Source organism: Saimiri boliviensis, chromosome 12, assembly GCF_048565385.1.
Source record: "Saimiri boliviensis isolate mSaiBol1 chromosome 12, mSaiBol1.pri, whole genome shotgun sequence".
Taxonomy (NCBI): Eukaryota; Metazoa; Chordata; class Mammalia; order Primates; family Cebidae; genus Saimiri; species Saimiri boliviensis.
The window spans coordinates 103,258,875-103,277,155 of NC_133460.1; the positions used below are offsets into that span (position 1 = coordinate 103,258,875).

Consider the following 18,281-nt stretch of genomic DNA (forward strand, 5'->3'; position numbering starts at 1 on the left):
ACCAAGGCAACTGCTATGCAGAGGGACTGCAGCACCCACCACCCCCAAGGAGCCAGGCCTGACAACCACAGGCCAAAGAGCTCTGCACTGGGTGAGTGGCTACCAGCCATGCCCATTCTGCTCCTTTCACTGAGGCTAGAGATACCCAAGCTGCTCCCAGAGGGACACGTTATCTCTCCCCACTCTGGGTTTACAGAGCTCTGTCCCCTGCTGGGTGAGATTCCCACAGAATTCTTAGACCGCATTTGTTTATCCAGAAGTATCTTCCTGGAATTTTTGAATAACTTATGGGTGAAACTACCCAATGACCATTTCTATATCTTGGGCAGAACTGCAGCTGAAAATACTGTCCATAAACTGCTGTGTTCTCCTGCCTTAAAAAAAAAAAAAAAATTAACTCTCCCTCCTTGTCCCACCTCTCTCTCCAACTTCCTCTCTTTCTTTCTTTTTTCTTTCACAGCCAAACTTCTTTTAATGAACTGACCTCATTCTTCTCTCTCCTCACCTTCCCTCTCATGCTTAAGTCCACTAGCTCTGGCTTCAATACCACCACTACCATCACCACCACCTCCCACTGAAATTGTTCCTGCAAGAGTCATCTGTGGCTTCCTCGTTGCTAAATGCCAAAGACATTTTTCAGTCCTTATCTTTGCTGAGCTTTTAGTGGCACTTGGCCTAGTTGACTGTTTTGGCCTTCTTGAAATCCCAATGGCCAGTTTCGACCACGTGCTTCCGTAGGCCTTTGTAACACTACACGTGTTGCTGTATCCACCTCCCTTTGCTGATTATGTGTCCTCCACCAAGCCATGAGATGTCCAAGTTCTCAAGGTCCAGTCCGAGTCCTCTTCCCATCCTGTCTCTCCCTGGGGCTTTCAGGCAGCCTCCCGACTTTGCCCACATCTGATGACTCCAAAACTTGATCTCAGTGGCCAGCTCTTTCCTGGGCAGCAGAACCATGTGCTGGCAGACATTTCTTCTGGGGCATCCTTTAGGATCTCAAGAACAAATTTTCTGCACTGAACTCTTTAGTTTCCCCAAATAAACCCTGCCCCTCTTCCTGGGTTCCCCATCTAATGAATGCCCATCAACCACTCTAAGTCACCAAGCATGGAGGCTGGGAGTGACTCTAGATTCATGCCTCCTTCACCTTCTACATCCCATCAATTCTAAAAGCTGAACACACACTCTTTCCCTGTTTGCTTGTTTTTTTCTGTTTCTCTCTTTTTCTTTTTTTTTCCTGTCTCTTTTTTCAATCTGCCCACTTTTCTCCAAGCAAAGACTCACTCTAGTCTCTGTCACCATCATTCCTTATTCAGGTTCTTGGTCTCACTGCTTGTAGTTTTGGTCCCCCTCCAGTTCAAGTTAAAGTCATCTTTCCAAAGCCCAGTCGACCACATCCAACCCTTCAAGGGCTTCCATTGTCTTCAGGGGAAAGTGTAACTGCTCTCTGCTATGTCTGCTGTTCAGAGGCTCCTGCTTCTCTCTCCAAACTCCTCCCTCCACACTCTCCTCTGGCCCTCTGCACAGAGGTCATGGCTGACACCTCTTGCTGTGTGACATCCTCTGCCCCCAAACAGTCTTTGCCCCTCACCCCTACCTAATTTATTTTTCTTTGTTTTCGAGATGTGGGTCTTGATCTGTCACCAGGGCTGGAATGCAGTGGCATGATCTCGGCTCACTGCAACCCCCACCTCCTGGATTCTCCCACCTCAGGCTCCAGAGTAGCTGGGATTACAGGTGCGTACCACCAAGCCTGGCTAATTTTTTATATTTTTAGTAGATACAGGCTTTCACCATTTGGCCAGGCTGGTCTTGAGCTCCTGGCCTCAAGTGATTGCCCATGTCAGCCTCCCAAATTGCTGGGATTACAGGCATGAGTCACTGTGCCTGGCTGAGTCAATGTGCCTCTACCCAATTTCTGTTGAGTGTTTCAAATCTGAACTGAGTGTCACTTTCCCTAGGAAACTATCTCCCCCGTCAGTTCCCCCAGGTCTGGGTTAGATGTCCTTCCAATTACCCACAAAATAACTTGTTTACCTCTTAAACCACTACTTATTAAATTATCTTAACAAACACTTTGGGAAACCTGCCTGATATGTGGAAAACCAACAAACAGCAAGACAAACCAGACCCCTGCCTACACGGAACCTAGAGTCAAGCAGGAAACACAGACATTAAAACAGCAAAGTCCAGAGGAACAAGAGGAAGAGGAGAAGGAGGAAGGGAGGGAGGCAGGGAGGGAGGGGAGGGAGGAATGGGAGGAGAAATATTAAAGAAAAAAACAGAAACAGCAAAGAGCACAAATGCTTCCGCTCACAAGGCATCAGCTGATGAGACCAGCATCTTGTATACTTCCTCTATTTGCTGAATGAATGAATTTATGTTACCCAACATTCTTTACATACAGCCCCAGGTGATAAATTCCTTCTAGAACTCTGTGCCAGAGGGGGAAAGTTTGCCTTCTCTGACATTTGTTTCTTTCAATTAAACAAAGAGACTAAGAAACCTGTCATATTGCTCTTTTTGTCTTGTCTGCCAAAAAGTTCAGAGCCAAATTTAGACCTCAGTCACAAGGAAATATGTAATTTCTGGCTTCTGTCACCACCTCTCCTTATCCAGCTACTTTCTCTTTCATCTTTTTTTTTTTTTTTTTTTTTTTTTTGAGTTGGGTTCTTCCTTTCTCACCCAGGCTGGATTGCAATAGTACAATCATGGCTCACTACAGCTTCAAACTCCTAGACTCAAGGGATCCTTCCACCCCAGCCTCCCAAGTTGTTGGGACTACAGGTACATGCTGCCATGCCCAGATAATTTTTTAATTTTTGTTTTTATTTTTAGATAATAGGGTCTCACTATGTTGGCCAGGCTGGTCTTGAACTCCTAGCCTCAAGCTATCTTCCTGCCTTCGCCTCCCAAAGCACTAGGATAACAGGAGTGAGCCACTGTGTCTGGTCTCTTTCCCTGTAAACCGACATATGTATTTTTACCTTAACCCCTGCCTGCCAATCCCTCATAGAAGCAGGTAGAACAGAGACTTGACATGCAGTGACCCCTTCCAGACTGGCCCCAGCAGGAGACAGCACCCTTGTCCCAGCCCAGTGCTTCCACGGCAGCACGCACACTGCAGTCTGAGGCCTCCTCCTGCCTCCACCCCTAGCCAGCCACAGAGTTCAGGGACATGAGTAGCCATGGCTGTACCTCCTTCCTCCCGGGTGGTAGACGTCCCATTTAAAGAGCCAGATCTCCGGGACCTTAACAAAAAGCAGAATGAGAGAAGGAAATGTCTTATAAGGAACACGCTGGGGGAAGGGGTGAGCAGAGGTTCAGGGCAGGGAGCCCCTAGGTGAGACTCACCGTCAAGCTGTGGTCTCTCTTCCCTTCATCACCCTGGGTCCCAGCAGAGGGGCTGAGGGCGTTAATGCCCAAGAGATGTGAAAAATGTCTTCTGATGTGTCTAAGACTAGGGACCTAGTCTGACCCTCAGACCAACAGTTTTACACTAACAGAGTCTATTAGGGAGTTTTTGCACTGCTATAGAGAAATACCTGAGACTGGGTAATTTATAAAGAAAAGAGGTTTAATTGGCTCACAGTTCTGCAGGGTGTACAGGAAGCATGGCCCTGGCATCTGCTGGGCTCCTGGAGAGGCCTCGGGAATCCACAATGATGGTGGAAGGTGAAGGGGAAGCAGGCAGGTCACGTGGCAAAAGCAGGAGCAAGAGAAAGGACTGGGGAGGTGTCACACACTTTTAAGCAGCCAGATCTCTTGAGAACTCACTCACTATCATGAAGACAGCACCAAGCCATGAGGGATCCGCCCCCATAATTCAAACACACACCCCCAGGCCCCACCTTCAGCATCAGGGATTACAATTCAGCATGAAACTTGAGCAAGAACAAACATCCAAACTGTATCACCAGGTTGCGAGCAACTCTGTCTCAGGGTGAGATCATGAGGCTGTCTCCAACGTGCCCTATGGCCCGCCTCTGCCATGCTGTTCCTCTGTAACCCAGCTGCCTGTGTAAAAGTCCATCACTTGGTGAGTGCCTTCTGGGAGTCCCCAGAGTGCACTGCTGTCACTACAGAACAGATGCCATCACTATTCCCAACTAGATAGGGATTTTCTCTGAATGGAATCCCTTACCAGAGTATGACATTTTTACAAAATACCAACACGCACTTGCTTTTCTGTAAACTGACTCCCATAACCAACCCTGCAATGTAAGCACAGTATATATTGTTCCCATTTTATAGATGGGAAAACAGGCTTGAAGAGGCTAAGTGACTTGCCCAAGACTAAAACCCAGGGCTTCTTCCTGAGAGCAGGACCATATCCAGCTTATGTACTTATAATGCCACTTCCCTGCCCAGGGCAGGGACGCAGAGGTGTGTGTGCTCAGTAGGATGTGGAGTTAAAGCATTCACCTCTCACACTCCCCCAGCAAACTTTGCTGCCTTCTCCAAAAGCCAAAACGCTGCATGAGAAAATGCACCAATACAAATGCCATTGGCAGCCTTGGCAGCTCTCTGCCTCTCAACCACACACAAGGGTCTTAGCAACATGGCTGAAGTGAGAAAGTCACCTTTTAGATGCTCCAGCTCATCCTGTGATCAAGGTCAAAGACAGAGTTACAAAGCATGAGCACTGGAAGGGAGCTTACAGATCATCTATTGACCCAGTTCGGTGTCTGCCTCGTCCTGGCCGGCATAGTCCATTAATCCTAATTCGGGTGGCGGAGCTGGGTCACGAACCCCTTTGCCTGCCAGACCAGTGGTCTTTCTTGGTGGTGGGATACTGCTCCAAACACATCAGTGGCTCTTGTGTTGTCACTGAAGGCTGTCTGGAGCCAGCAATGGGATGTTTCTGCCATAGATGAGCAAACAGTACGGTCTTTCCACTTTTTATTTTTTGCCCCTCCAGGACCCTTTACTGAAGTGGACACCTGACACTTGTGTGTCCCCAGGACCCTTTCCTTTGCCATCTGGTAAAAACACACTGCTACCCCTTTGAAAGAACAATCTTCCCCAACTTCATTTGTGCCTGGTTTGCCTATTTCAGGTCCTTCTGCCTCTTCACCACAGGGCTAGACACATGACACAGACCAGACAGTTACAATACTCCATCTCAGAGATGCACACGTGGCTTAATCAGGCCCAAAGACTTCTTTAAGACTGGCATATGCCTCCTAGTATGAGTGAGGGTCTCTTCATCCAGCGCAGCAATAAAGACTGGGAAAGAGGAACTGCTGAAGCCGTCTTCTTCTTTTAAGACAGAGTTTTTGCTCTTGTTGCCCAGGCTAGAGTGCCATGGCTCAGTCTTGGCTCACTGCAACCTCTGCCTCCCGGCTTCAAGCAAGTCTGCTGCCTCAGCCTCCCAAGTAGCTGGGACTACAGACACACATCACCATGCCCAGCTAATTATTGTATTTTTAGTAGAGACAGGGTTTCACTATGTCGGCCAGGCTGGTCTTGAACTGCTGACCTCAGGTGATCTGCCCACCTTGGCCTCCCAAAGCGCTGGGATTACAAGCATGAGCCACCATGCCCAGTGTTTATTGTGCCACATAACTGATTAATACAGCATATCTGTCACTCCTATGAAGACAGGCACTGGTGTCTTATCCATTGCTAGCTCCCCAGCGATGAGCACAGCTTCTGGCCATGAAAGGAAAGAGGGAGAGAGGGAAGGGAGAGGACAGAGGGAAGAAGGGGACTTTCAGTTCTCGGGCACCTTTCTACCAGGTTTGACATTCTGATTTCAATGAAGGAGGGACCCTTCATGATGGGGAAACTCTGCTGTTGGTACCTATTATTTACTCTGGAGATTCTGCTTGGGGCTACGCTAATACTGGGGGGCTGATTTCTAAGAACACATTCCATATGCTATTGTCCAGGCTGTGGCACCAAGGCTCTCAAACACTCACTCATCAGCCTGCAATTTGAGGGTGGCCATAAAGCCATCTTTGTCCATTTCTGCCCCCGTGACAGTCAGGCAGGATTAGGCTGGTGAATACCTGAGTGCCCAGTACCACAGCAAACCTGCCACAGAAGCCCGCTAATCACACCCAGCTGGCACTTGCCATTCACCATCGCAAGGCATTTTAAAGTGTCTCATTAAAATAGGGAGCAGGATTAAGAGGCTGCTTCTTGATTAATGACTTTCTCTGCCTGAGAGATATAATCCTATCTGTAACCCCAAATAAACCCCAAATAACTAGAAGCGAAATCAGATTTCTACCATGAGATCATTCAGGGCACGTGTTGTACTGTGCCCCTAAATCTTATTTTCTTTACATATTTTATCCAGCTTAAGGGCATAAGATATTCTGACACCCCAAACCAGAACTGTTTTGCAATAGGTAGCAGCAGTGGCAGCAGGGGATTTCCCTGGCTTTTCTAAGGCACTAAGGAGTTTATTTGTTGAAAACAACAACCATTCTCCCTTACGGAAGGACATGTATAGGTGCATACACAGTATCTAGAGCACTCATCTCTTCAGATACTTTTAGGGAAATAGGCAGCCATCAGTAAATCAAAAGTAAAAGCTTCTTCTATTGACTCATTGTTTCCTTCTCTCAAACTGCTATTGTGCAAAAATTCAGAGGGTCATGAACTATTCAAACTGGAAAGGACTTTTAAGACCCTTAGTCGGCTGGGCATGGTGGCACACGCCTGCAATCTCAGCACTCGGGAGGATGAGACGAGCAGATTGCTTGAGCTCAGGAGTTTGAGACCAGGCTGGGCCACATGGTGAAACCCTGTTTCTATGAAAATACAAACAAAACAATTAGCCAGGGGTGGTGGCGAATGCCTGTAGTCCCAGCTACACAGGAGGCTGAGCTGAGATGAGAGGATCACTCGCACCCAGGAAATCAAGGCTGCAGTGAGTAGTGATCGTGCCACTGCACTCGGAGTGAGGACCCTGTCTCAAAAAAAAAAAAAATATCTCTTAGTCAAACCCTGTAACCTGACAGATGAAGAAAGTGATGCCCAGATTGAGGAGGGGACTTACTCAGAATTACCCAGTAGTCACGATATCACCCACACATGCATGTGTGCACACACACACACATTCTCTCTCTCTCTCTCTCTCTCTCTCTCTCTCTCTCTCTCTCTCTCTCTCTCTTCCCCATCACTCCCCCTAGAATGGGTCTCACTCTCTTGCCCAGACTGGGGTACAGAGGTGTGCTCATAGCTTCCTGCAGCCTCAAACTCCTGGGCTCAAGTGATCCTCCTGCCTCAACCTTGTGAGTAGCTTGGTCTATAGTTGTATGCCACCACGCCTGACTAATTTTTTTAATTTTTTTTTTAGGACAGGGTCTCGCTCTGTTGCCCAGGCTGGAGTTCGGTGGAACAATCATGACTCACTGTGGCCTCCACCTCCCAGGTTCAAGCAATCTTCCCACCTGAGGCTCCCAGGTAGCTGGGACTACAGGCAGGCAACACTATGCCTAACTAATTTTTAGATATTTTTGTAGAGATAGGGTCTCACTATGTTGCCCAGGCTGGTCTTGAACTCCTGGGCTCAAGTGATCCACCCATATCAGCCTTACCAGAGTGCTGGGATTATAGGCATGAGCCACTGCACCTGGCCTACATACACTCTTTGCATAGACAGAGAGGTGCTTTCTCGACGCTTTGACTTGTGGGAAGGAACTTCATGAGAGAGAAGGGTCCTGGATCCTAGCAGAGAGCCCATTTCTTCAGTTACCCTAACCATTCTGTGGACTGGCTAGATGTCTTAATAGATCATTTCTACGTAAGCCAGAATAAATTCCGTTTGTCTATAGAATAACTGATATGGTTTGGATCCCGTGTCCCCACCAAATCTCATGTTGAAATGTAATCCCCAGTGTTGGAGGTGGGGCCTGGTGGAAGGTGTCTGGATCATGGGAGCAGACCCCTCATGAACGGCTTAGCACCATCTCCTTGAAGATGAGTGAGTTATGCAAGATCTGGTTGTTTAAAAGTGTGTGACACTCCCACACACTCTCTCTCATTCCTGCTCTAGCCATGTGATGTGCCTGCTTCCTCTTTGCCTTCCGCCATGACTGTAAGCTCCCTGAAGCCTCCCCAGAAGCTGAGCAGATGCCAGGGCCATGCTTCCTATACAGCCTGCAGAACTACAGCCAATTAAACCTCTTTTCCTATTAAATTACCCCAGCCTCTGGTATTTCTTTATAGAAATGCAAGAATGACCTGATACAAGAACTCTAATCAGTAATAGGGAAACATGAATTATGTAAAATAAATACCAGGATTCGGATGGTTCTCTAATCCAGACTGCTCCACACACAAGCAGTTCAGATTAGATGTGTTTGATCATATGCAGGGGCACTGTGTGAAATGGAAACCCAGGAATTTAATACTATCTATACAAGGAAGTAGAATGTGCTACTTTCTAGTTGTGTTAATATTTGATGGATCATACAATCATGTTTATTTCAATCTGATTTTTAGAAGAAAGCATAAAATGTTTACAATCACACCTGAGTTTAAGAGAGGTGAGTGGACTTTAATAAACTACAATTAGGAGTGAGGTCCACAGAGGCACCAATTCAAAACCAGGTCATCCACATGCGCAGCCATTTCCTGGATGCAGGAAGGAGTGGCTCTTGAATGCTGTAGAACACAACTGTTGGTATGACACACAAGCTTCCCAGTCTTCCTCCGTTATTTACCTCCACATCTGGGACTTGGGACCCATCATAGTATTTAGTTCTCTTAAATACTGGATAGGGTTGGTCCAGAGGAAGCCATGATGCCCAGGCTGGACCAGTAAGTCCCCTGACCCAAGCCCTAGACTTACCAATTTGGAGCTGAAGAACCTGGTGCTAGAAGAATGCTGGAGAGTGTCAGTGGCCATCTACCTTGAAACATGGAGAAAGGGCCTGTTTCAGTTGGAGAGGATGTGCCATCCAGAAACAAGATGGCATGTGGGATATTTTGTGAGCACCTAATACATATCAGGCTCTCTGAGATGTCCTGATTCCAGTGCACTTTCACAGAGATTATGGGCTAGTAAGGAGTCAGCAGTCCACAGCTCATTTCAAGGAAGAAAGTGATGGGTATAAAGATGAGAGGAGGAAACAGACCCACCACAGGGGCACAGAGGAGAAAATACATGCAACTGGTAGATGGAAAAAGGCTTTACGAAGGAAGGAACTCAAAAACCTTAGGCATAATGTCTGAGTACAGAAGGAGTCACTGAAGAAGTATGAGGTGTGCTATGATCAAAACTGCTTTACGGAAACACCTACGATGGCATCGTGTGTAGAAGAGTGGGCCTGGAAAGAACAAGACTATTACGAGCCAGCCATGAGGAAAATTTGGTCCAGGATAGTGCCGGTAAGAAGGAGATGAAGGAATACTCTGGAGTGAAGGTTACAGAAGAGCTTGAAGGGGAGAAACACCCCACAATCGTACTCTGAGTAGGAAGACAGAGAGAACACATGTGTGCGTGAAGACGGCAGAGTAATGCTTCTTGTTCTTTGGCTAATGAGTGGGAAGGTGAAGAAGAAATACGTTGTGTGCATATTGCATAGTATTGATCAAAGAGAAATCTATTGCATTGGAGGGTAAATGCCAAAAGATTAGTGAGTAAAAAGGATGCATGAAATCACAGAATGTAGAGAGAGCATGGAGGTAATAGAAACATTGCGGGGAAGTAGATAAGGAGGGAAAGATGGCAAAATGTTCTGATTTTTGCAATCACAACAGTGAGTTTAAAGCAGAATGTAGATGGAATCTAACCCCATAAAACCTTCTTGCCTGAAACTACTAAAAGCTGGACAATATTTGAAACTACAGTTGTCAAGAGGCTGAACACTAGGCTATAAAAGATTGTGATCCCAGAGAGTCATAAAACAGACCAGATGAACATTACAATTGCCCTGGCTTGTTGCCTTGGGAGAGTTTCCTGACTGCGGCCCAAACAGGGAGAACCAGGCAGCACCTGGGAGAATTCCTGAGTTGAGGAGACAGAGCCGAGAGTCCAAGGAGGTCACGATAGTTAGAATTCACAGGACAATATACCAGAAAGAAGAGAGGACAGAAAACTCCAGATTTCTAGAAAGTCTGCAAATGCTTGGAGATGAAATGAATAACTCAGAATTCCTGAATAACTCATAGGTCTAAGAAGTCATAAGGGAAATAGAAAGTATTTTGTAGTTATTTAAAATGAAATATAGGCCAGGCGTGGTGGCTCAGCTTGTGATCCCAGCACTTTGGGAGGCCGAGGTGTGCAGATCATCTGAGGTCAGAAGTTTGAGACAAGCCTGGCCAACATAGCAAAACACTGTCTCTACTAAAAATATAAAAATTAGCCAGGCATGGTGGTGGGCGCCTGTAATCCCAGCTATTCAGGAGGCTGAGGCATGAGAATTGCTTGAATCCAAGAGGTGGAGGCTGCAGTGAGCAGAGATCTCACCACTGCACTCTGGCTTAGGTAACAGAGCGAGACTTTGTCTCCAAAAAATAAATAAATAAAAATAAAATGAAATATGTAAAAATTTGTTAGGTGCCACTAAAGTAGCAGTACTTAGGGGAAGATTTATGGCACTAAATGACTGTATTAGAGAAAGAAAAAATGTCTCAAATTAATGACCTCACCTTTCACTTTAAGAAACTAGATAAAGAAGAGCAAACTAAACTTAAAATAAGTAGAAAAAAGAAAGTAAGAAAAATCAAAGAAATCAATTCCTTGCTCAGATGGTTTCATGGGTGAATTCCACCAATAATTCAAAGAAGAAATAACATTTATTCTACACAAACTCTTTCAGAAAATTACAGAAGGGAAAACCGCTTCTAAACTCCATTTCTGAGGCCAGCATTATCCTGATACCAAAGCCTAACAGATATGACAAGAAAATATACCGCAAAGCAACAGCCCTCATGAACATAGACATGAATATCCTCAACAAAATATAACCAATTAATTCCAACAATGAGGATATGCATCCTGATCAAGCAGGATTTATCCTAGAAATTGGCTTAATATCCAAGATTGGCATAATGTTCAAAAATCAGTCAAGATCGTTCATCATATTAATAAAGTAAAAATTGAAAAACCGTGATGACCTCACCAGACTCAGAAAAACTAGTTGGCAAAATCAAATATCCTTCTCTGTGCCAGATACTTCAGGAAAAAAGAAAAGAAAAAATCTAACATCCATTCTTAATTTTTAAAAAAACGAAATCCCTAGGAATACAGGGAACTTCCTTAACCTTACAAGAGCAAGCCAGTTCCAACTACTTGACAGCTCAGGAGGCTGAGGCAGGGGGATCACTTGAGCCCAGGAAGATGAAGCTTTTGCTCTCCTCGCAGGCCCTGGTTCAGCCCTGTAAGAAGACATTTATGTTGGCAGAAGCCAGCTGAGCAGAGTTCATGCTTCTCTTTTTTCTTTTTTTTTTTTTTTTTTGAGATGGAATTTCGCTCTTGTTGCCCAGGCTGGAGTGCAGTGGTGCCATCTCGACTCACTACAACCTTTGCCTCTCGAGTTGAAGCAATTCCCATGCGTCAGCCTCCTGAGTAGCTGGGATTACAGGCATGCGCCACCATACATAGCTAATTTTTGTATTTTTAGTAGAGATGGGGTTTCACCATGTTGGCCAAACTGGTCTTGAACTCCTCATCTCAGGTAATTTGCCTACCTCAGCCTCCTAAAGTACTGAAATTACAGATGTGAGCCACTGCACCTGGCCAAAATTGCAGGGGTTTTTTGTTTGTTTTGTTTTATTTTGTTTAAAAACAGGAAAGGTTTGACTGAGACAAAACTGCCCTAGGTACCTCTTCCTATGTTTATAATATTTTAATGGGGGGGGGGCGGTGAAAGCTCATGCAAATGTAAAGAAACGGTCACAGGGAGCTGGCTGACCCCATCCAGAAGAGGGGTGTGGGGGAGTTGCAGGGGAGGAACTTGGAAGGGGTTGTCAAGGACAGAGAGGGCCAGAACTGGGCTGTGTGGAGCCTGTATTCTCTGAAACTTCCAGGCCCCAAAGACCTGTTGGGTGCCTCACTGATGTGAGCATGGCCCACCAGAAGATAGTCCCCTAAATGTTTAGGGGTCCACACGGTCCACTTCTCCCATCTGATGCCATCCTGCATAGAAAGGAGCCCTCTACGGAGAAAGGCAGGTGAAACACCTGCATTTCTAAACAGCTTTTTGAAGCCCCAACTAGTATCCTTTCCACCTCCCATCACCACTCCCAAGACCCTGCCCAGATGACTGGAGTCCAGGCCCGCCAGAGAACAGGCTCCAGGACAATCTTGCCACGTCTCTCTGCCGTGTGCAAGGGAAGTCCCTGTCATCCCTGTGCAATCACGGTGCTTGCAGGAAAGCTGCTCAGAGCACAGCCCTGTGCTTTCCCATCCAACCTGGTCACACCCACTGGGCCGCCCACACCAACGACGATGGTAATCATCAGAGCTGTGACAACATTATTTATTAATGGCAGTAACATGTATTGATTTCTTCCTCTGAACCAAGCCCTTCCATAGGCATTTTACAGCATTGTCTCATTTGCTCCTCATTACAAACCTCTAGGGGTGCTCTTATTCTCTCTACCATATAGATGGGAAAACAAGTCTCAAGAGAGGTGAGACGGCTTCCCCCAAGCCGCATGGCTAATACAAGCTCATAGGGGACACCTGATTTAAATTGAGGTTATTAAGATCCAAGGGGAGATACCTGACTTCAGAAGCCATATCTTGCTCATATTCATTTCAGGCTAGATATAGAAATAAGGGTAACAAAGGGCACCTTCAAAATCCCACCCAACATCAACAGTCAGGGTTAAAAACAGCAACTGCCGCTATGGAAGGCAAACGACCTATTTGATATCCACTTAACAATCAGTGTTGCATTCAGTCCTATATTTTGGGCTGTAGAATGGGTTTTGCACTTTCCCACACAACTGTGTATACCCTACCCATCACTGGAAATTGGGACTTTTCACATCCCAGGAAGGGATTTCCCAGGACATAGGATTTTTAGTACTACAGGAGAGTCCCAGGCAAACCTGGATGGTTGGTCACTGTAAGTTTTTCAACCGCATCCTGGACATCGCTAAAAGATCCTGGACATCCTGGACACCATCTCACCAGACACAGTGGTGGCCTGATAAAGTCAAGCACACTCCATGGTCTCCTTCCCAAGCAGTCACTGAAAGGGTGTCATGGAGGCTTAGTGCAGCGTGCCCCAGCTTTCCTTCCTTAACATCCGCTCCTAAGAGCATTAACTGAATTTCCTCTGGCCTTTTCCTGCAAAGGCCTGTGAACTCAATACCCAGCAGATCTCGTGCAGCAGTTCATTATTAATTTATGCCGCCTGAAATGTCCCACTAGGTCAGTATCGCTCTTCACCCAGTTAATGAAAGGACTGATCTTAAGAATACCTTTGATCATTAAAAGCATGATTAAGACTCCCTCCCTATTATCCTGCTCTAGGAATGAGCAATGAGTTTTCCCACAGCAGAACGCCTCTGGTTCTCCTAACAAATGTACTTACTGCAATCTTGTGTTTAATTAGTCTCTTTCTTCAGATGAAATACTTGTGTTCCTGCTCTGGATTTCATTCATAAGATCACTTAAAATATGGCAGGCTCTTTATTGACTCAGTCATTTATTGTGGGGCCATATGGTGCACTCAGAGCAAAGCAACAGTGTGTTAGACCTGAACTCAGCAGGGACATGAGGAAAAGCCAACATGCCTGACCTGAGTCAGGCAGCCAACTGGCGTTTAATTGACCACTTATTATGTATCATGAAGCGACCAAGAGATTCAGAAATGAGCAAGAGGAACAGACTTAAGGCAGTTTCTCAACTTCAGCACCATTGACCTTCAAGGTAGGATCATTCTTATTTGTGAGGCTGTCCTGTGCACTGTGGGATGTTCAGCAGCATCTCCAGCCCCTAACCACTAGATGCCAGGAGCACTGTCCCTCACCCCACTCCTACCCCAAGATGTGACAATTGAACTTATCTGCAGACATTGCCAAATGTCCCGTGGAGGTGAATTGCTCTCAGGTTAAAAATCGCTCCCTTAAGGTGTTTGCCACCTGGAAAAGCAGGTATGACCATTATTTATGTACTTGTGATGGAGGACATCATGGGGCAGTAATGAAGGGAATGTGCTGGTTGCAAACTCCTGTGCCCTCAGAGGCCAGCGATGGGAATGCCAGGAAGGCGGCAAGGATGTGGCTAACTGGAAAGGACAACTTGGTCCCAAGCTCAGTCCAGCCAAGTTTTACCAGATACTACGATATATTTAAGAAATTCTGAAATCTGGACTTTTTTGCGAAATCTCCCAGTTTCTAAATGTCTCAACCAATTGAAAAATATTTTAAACACCATATAAACTGAAATTAATTAACTAAAAGATTGAGGGCCATATTCAGCCACATGCCCCTGCTATGTCAAAACTTGGGCAGCATGGGAGGATCTGGGCATTACCTCCAGCTCACCTCCCAACCCTGGGTGCTGAGGCCCATTTCTAGAAAATGAGTGGTTTGTTTGCTCTTAAACAGTGGTTCTAGAGCCTGAGTGCCCATTTGAATCACCTGGAGATATTAAAAAGCTCATCAGTGCACCGACCCTCCTCCCAGACCAGTTAAGCCAGAAGCACGGGGTGGGGCCCAGGTGTCTATATTTGTAAAAAAATTCTCCCCAAGTGATTTGAACATTCAATCAGGCTGGAGAACCACTGGTGTTGAGGAAGGAAACCAACAAAGGCTCATCTACAGGTTGATTAAGGTTCAGGACCCTAACCTCAGGCAACCATGGGGTCTGGGAGAAACTTAACGTGGGCTTCAGGGTCTCTATCTGTTAAATGGTGACTAAAACACTACCTCTTTTATTGAGTTGGTGTTAAAAAAAAAAAAAAAAGTTAGAATCTCTCAAAGTGGGGCCCAGGCTTTAGGTTTTTGTTTTTTGGGGTTTTTTTCCAGATGTTACTAATGAGCAGCCAGAATTGAGAAGCAGTGAGTAAGTTCCTGTCAGCTCTAACACTCTGGGAATTTCCCTAAGTGGGAAGAGGAAATGAGTTTCAAACACCCTCTAAGGCTGGGGCCTAGATGCCCCATTGGGATCCCTCAAAAAGAATTGGAGAGAAAGAGCCAGATGCTGACTCTACACAACATAAACTCCAAGAGGACACACACCCCAAAACCTCCTACACGCACAATAATTAGCTGCTAGGATTAAGAAGTACCTTGAACATCATTCTAAAAGACATGGCTTGTGAAGGCTACCTCTGCTAACATGAGGGGACTTCCACCAAGAAAATTCAAAGAGCCCTAATGTCCAAGCACTGAGCACCTCGAGGCATCTGATCCAGTGTCATCCTGGTAATATTTCCATTATTCACCTGAACTTCTGTTAATGAGGTGGCTAACTATGAGGCTTTCATTTGGGACACACACATTTATCATTTGATTAGGAAAGATTACCTATTTTTAGATAAAACATATATCCTCTAACAGGGATGGACAGTTATAAATAACTTGGAAAACTCTAGCTGACGCCCAAAACATCATGATTTAGGTTGAAAGAAAAAGCCTTTCTGATCACTGTCGTTTTGTGTTCCCCAGCACATTTTTCATGTTTACTTGCTGTCACCCCAAATAAGTGATCACCCTGGCTATATCCCATTTCCTCACTAGCTAAGATGGGAGGAAGAATTGTCACAATCAAATAGGCAAGATCGAGGTGCAAGGGAGGAGAGACAGGGATTTGAGACCTGTGCCCTGCAATCAGTTAATTAGCGCGCTTCCAATTTATGTTGGACAGTTATTTGGGGAGCCTCAGAAATGGCTTCAAGTTAGACTCTTACTCAAGCTGTCAGGTGGAAGAAGGGCTCAGAAGCCCAATGAAGGAAATCAAACCTTTCCTTCCACATGGAAGTGGATGCCTGGTCCTTTCATGAGGTCCCTTTCATGAGGTCCTCTTTTCCTGGCCCTTGAAGCAGCTCAGGGGGATTCTAACACACACAAAAAACAGACATTTCCAATGACCATAGCTGAAAATTTTTTTAGCAAAAAAAAAAAAAAAGTAGTATTAGATTAGAACCCAGAGTTTGAATAAATGTTCATGAATCCAGAGGAGACTTCCCCACTGAGGAAGATGAAGTAGACATAATTTTCCCAATTTCGGCCAGGCGCAGTGGCTCACACCTGTAATCCCAGCACTTTGGGAGGCCAAGGCAGGTGGATCACCTGAAGTCGGGAGTTCAAGACCAGCCTGACCAACATGGAGAAATCCCGTCTCTACTAAAATTACCAAATTAGCCAGGCATGGTGGTGCATGCCTGTAATCCCAGCTACTCAGGAGGCTGAGTCAGGAGAATCGCTTGAACCCGGGGGGTGGAGGTTGCAGTGAGTGAGATCACTCCATTGCACTCTAGCCTGGGCAACAAGGGCAAAACTGCATCTCAAAAAAAAAAAAAACTTTCCAATTTCTTCTACTACATACAACTAAAAATCCTAAACATTAAGTATAAAGCACATGTAAGAAGACTTTGAAAAGTGAAGAGAAGAAGGCAGGCCAGCTAGGGACCCCAGGATCCAAGAAATTACATAGTGGTGAGTTTCTTGGGCTTTCTTTTTGCTCATACATTCCATACATGAAGTGGAAGCAGCCAACAACACAGACGTGCCAACAAATGCAAACAAACACGAAGTCCCAACAAAAGCCTGCCCTCTCTAGCCAAAAGCCATTAAAGAACCCATCTCACAAGACAAAAAACTCGTAGCTAATAGCCACTCTACTCCAGTTACATACCATAGTAAAAATGGTGGTCCCACCCTTATAATATCATCAAAGGTCATCTGAGGAACCTGAATTTTCACTTTCATTAGGATGTAATGAGGTGTCCCATTACCCCAGCCCAAGTGGTGCCAGAGGAGGCCAAGTAGGGAGCCAGGACTTTCATCCATCCCTACCAGGTGATATAAGCCCTCACCTCTGCCCACCAGTGAAGACCAGATGGAACACCAGATCTCCCACACATCAGTAATAAGGAACCCTCTACCTCAGATGTCAATGGATGCTAATTGGAAAACCTAGACTTCCACCTCCATCTATCAGTAAGAAGGCAGTGCTACAACTTCCCCTATTGAAGCAGCACCAGAAAAATCCAGCTAAAACAAAAAGTTTAAATAAGTTATAGAATCTCAGTGCAAAGATGTCCAGTTTTCAGTCAAAAATTACTCAACATGCCAAATACCATAAACAGCTCAAACTAAATTTAAAAGACAGTCGGACTGGGCACAGTGGCTCATGCCTGTAATTCCAACAATTTGGGAGGCTAAAGTGGGAGGATTGCTTGGGTCCAGGAGTTCAAGACCAGCCTGGGTCACACAGTGAGACTCCATTTCTACAAAAAAAAAAATTTTTTTTTAATTACCTGGGCATGGTAGCATGTGTCTATAGTCCCAGCTACTTGGGAGGTGCAGCAGGAGAATTACTTGATCTCAGGAGGTGGAAGCTACAGTGAGCCATGACTGTACCACTGCACTCTAGCATGGGTGACAGAACAACACCCTATCTCAAAAAAAAAAAAAAAGAGTCAAAAGATGCCAACACCAAGACAACATAGATGTTAGAATTATGTTTAAGATTTGTTAAAGCGGCCGTAATAAAAATGCATCAGCAAGAAGCTACAAATGTGCTTGAAGCAAGTAAAAAACTAGTAAGTGTCTGATGGTGATAATCATTTCACAATGTATACACACATCAAAATATCACATTGTATACCTTAAACATATATAAATTTTTATTTGTTAATTATACCTCAATAAAGCTGGAGAAAAAAAAGGAGAAACAAAAAATCTTAGCAAATAACCAGAATATGTAAAGGAAAACCAAACAAAAACCTTAGAACTAAAAATTACAATAACTGAAATTAAAAGCTCAATGGTTGGGCTCAGTAGCAGAATGGCGGAAATAGAAGAAAGAATCTGTGAACTGGATAACAGAACAATAGAAAATATCCAACTTTAACAATGAAAATCTAGTTTTTTAAAAGAAGGAACAGCGCTTCAGGGACTTGTGGTACTATAAATAAAAGATATACCTTTTTTTTTTTTTAGACGGAGTTTTCGTTCTTGTTACCCAGGCTGGAGTGCAATGGCGCGATCTCAGCTCACCACAACCTCCACCTGCTGGGTTCAGGCAATTCTCCTGCCTCAGCCTCCTGAGTAGCTGGGATTACAGGCACGTGCCACCATGCCCAGCTAATTTTTTGTATTTTTAGTAGAGACGGGGTTTCACCATGTTGACCAGG

General features: G+C 45.2%; 1 protein-coding gene across 1 annotated transcript in view; it reads right to left on the reverse strand.

Moving 5' to 3' along the window:
* The window catches only part of LOC141580523 (uncharacterized), a 236,387-nt gene that overhangs the window by 113,301 nt on the left and 104,805 nt on the right, over window positions 1–18,281 (reverse strand). The window contains exon 5 of the mRNA XM_074381583.1: window positions 8,810–8,866. The gene's annotated coding sequence lies outside the window, so the exon portion shown is untranslated. The remainder of the gene's footprint in view (window positions 1–8,809; window positions 8,867–18,281) is intronic.